The sequence below is a fragment of the Myotis davidii genome, unplaced genomic scaffold, assembly GCF_000327345.1.
Source record: "Myotis davidii unplaced genomic scaffold, ASM32734v1 scaffold97, whole genome shotgun sequence".
Classification (NCBI taxonomy): domain Eukaryota; kingdom Metazoa; phylum Chordata; class Mammalia; order Chiroptera; family Vespertilionidae; genus Myotis; species Myotis davidii.
Window position 1 is genome coordinate 4,413,916 of NW_006289392.1, and position 2,591 is coordinate 4,416,506.

General features: G+C 56.2%; 1 protein-coding gene across 1 annotated transcript in view; it reads right to left on the minus strand.

Annotated features, from left to right (window-relative positions):
- The window catches only part of DSCAML1 (Down syndrome cell adhesion molecule like 1), a 112,627-nt gene that overhangs the window by 108,827 nt on the left and 1,209 nt on the right, over positions 1-2,591 (minus strand). The window lies entirely within an intron of this gene.

A 2,591-nucleotide genomic window follows, 5' to 3' on the forward strand; every position in this document is an offset into this window, starting at 1 on the left:
CTCAACTCTGGAAGTGGGTCTGAAATGTCGGGGGCAGTGGGGATGGAGGCTGAGGCCTGACAGGCACTCCCACCCCATTCCCCACTCCATAGCCTCGCTCCAGATCAGTTGCATTTTTGCCAAGACAAGCAGCTTGCAGATCACCTCGTAGCATCCCATCCCGTCACAGCAGGGCGCTCCCCTGGCTCCCTCGCTCCCTTCCCTCCGCTCTCTGCTGCTCCCTGCAGGTCCCTTCCACTGCGGAATGTCTCTCTCCAGAGCCTGAGCCTCTCCCCTTTGTCTGGGTGCCTTCCTGTCCTTATTTCTGTCTCTCCATGTGGGCTGTGTGTCTGATTCTCTGCCCACTCTCTCCTTCTCACAGCTGGTGGGCCACAAAGACAGAAGGAGGAGGGCTGGCATACCCTCCAGTTTAACGAGTGTCTTTTCTGAGGGAGTCTCGTTATTCCCCTCCAAAGTGGAGGTGAAGTTAGCAGGATGGAGGGCTAAATATTTGTGCCAGGGGAAGGCACAGGCCTGCAGGAGGCGGGGTGCTGTGACTGCCCCACGCTGTGAGAGCGAAGCACCATGCACAGACAAGTCCCTGTGACCTGGAATGGAACCACTGACACATTTGGGAATTAAGTGGCTGAGCCCTACGTCCAGCCCCGAAGATGGAGCCGTGTAGTGCAGCCCCCTTCCCTCACCCGATGAAGCACAGCTCCCTTCGGCATTGGTTAATTCCATAACTGTTTCCTGAGCACTTGCTATGTGCCAGGCATAGGGCCAGGTGCAGGAGGCACCAGGAGGCATCAGAGAGCCCTCCTGGCTCCTGTTCCCTGGGTCTTGCCTACAAATGAGAGAGGAACCTGGCAGAGCCACCTGCTGGCCAAGGCAGTCCTCCCCAAACCACACCCCATCAGAGGCGCCAGCATTGGAGCGGTCACCCGGTCCGGCTCCTCTTCCAGAGGCCCAGAAAGGTGGCATGATTGGGGGGGTCTAGTCTCCAAACCAGGACTCTGACCATCAATCCACCCTCCTTCCCAAGGCCGCTCCAATCCCATCGCTTCAGGAGCAGAACTTTTCAAACTGCAGCCACAACGGTTAGGAAGTTGTCACACCCACGGGGCGGGGCGAGGCTGTGGCCAGCATTTAGATGAACTGGGTGGGAGAGGATGCCACAGGGAAGGTGAGAGCACGTGGCCTGCAGGTGGCAGGAAGCGCCAGCGACTGCAAGGCCCTGTGGAGTACGACTGGGGGCCGCAGCTGGGAGGGCAGGTCCCCAAAAACTGGCCCCCAGGGGCTCCATGCGCCCTTCTTCGCTCTGTGGCTGGGCGTGTGTGTGGGGCTCCTCTGGCCCTTCCCTGGGGGTCAGCAGCTGGGGGACGCTGGGGTCAGAGTGTGAGTTCTGGTAAAGCGCTGGGCTCCCCTAAGCCCTGCTTTTCTCACCTTTGAAATAGGAAGAGCAGCACACACCTCACAGGTGAGGGCATGCCTGACAGCACAGGAGGGAAGCGCTGGCCCCGGCTTCAGTGAATATTCAGGGAATATAGCCTCCACCCTCCTTAAGCTGCAGTCAGCACTCCAGGAGAGTCCTCTATCCAGTGCAGACATATTGTGTTTACAAACTATGTCCTGCCTACTTTCAAATGCTGTGAGGTGGGCTACCACAAAAAATGTAAATGTACTTATCCTATCTAATAAAACAGTAATATGCAAATTGACCATCACTCCCCCACTCCATCACTCCTTCACTCTGTCACAAAGATGGCGGCGGCCACGGAGGTGGGCAAGCAGGAGGCTTGGGTTGACCCTGGCGATGGAGGAAGCCAAGCTGGCCCTCAGCTCCACTCAAGGCTACAAAGTTTCAATTATAGAAGATAAATAAATCCCAGATACCTGCTTCTAGCCCGTGGCCATGGCCAGCCTGAAAAAGGTCCTCAGCCCCTCACCAGCTTAGGCCTGCTCCCAGCTGGCAAGTAGACATCCCCCGAGGGCTCCCGGGCTGCCAGAGGGATGTCTGACTGCCAGCTTAGGCCCGATCCCCCCAGGGAGTGGGCCTAAGCCAGCAGGTGGACATCCCCTGAGGGGGCCCAGGCTGTGAGAGGGCACAGGCCAGGCTGAGGGACCCCCCTTCCCACAAGTGCACAAATTTTTATGCACTGGGCCTCTGGTTTATATATATAAAAGGCTAAGCGACAATTAGGACTGAACAACCAAACGACCAGTCGACCAGTCGACCAGTCACTATGGCACGCACTGACCACCAGGGGGCAGATGCTCAATGCAGGAGCTGCCCCCTCGTGGTCAGTGCACTCCGACAGCCAACTTCCTGCAGCCAGCCAACCTCCCATGGCCCCTCCCTCCCTTGATCACCAGCCTCGATTGCCAGTCAGGCTGAGGGACCCCATCTGTGCACAAATTTGTGCATCAGGTCTCTAGTAAATAGATAAAATAGAATCTTAAGAAATACTTAGAGATAGGAGGAAAATATAAAAGCTCCACAATCCAACCTAATCTAATGAAATCGAAGCAAATCTAATCATTATTATGGTTGAGCATCAGATTTCATCTATGAGCTTCCTAGCAGCAAAGGCAAAGAAAGAGGCGGGGGG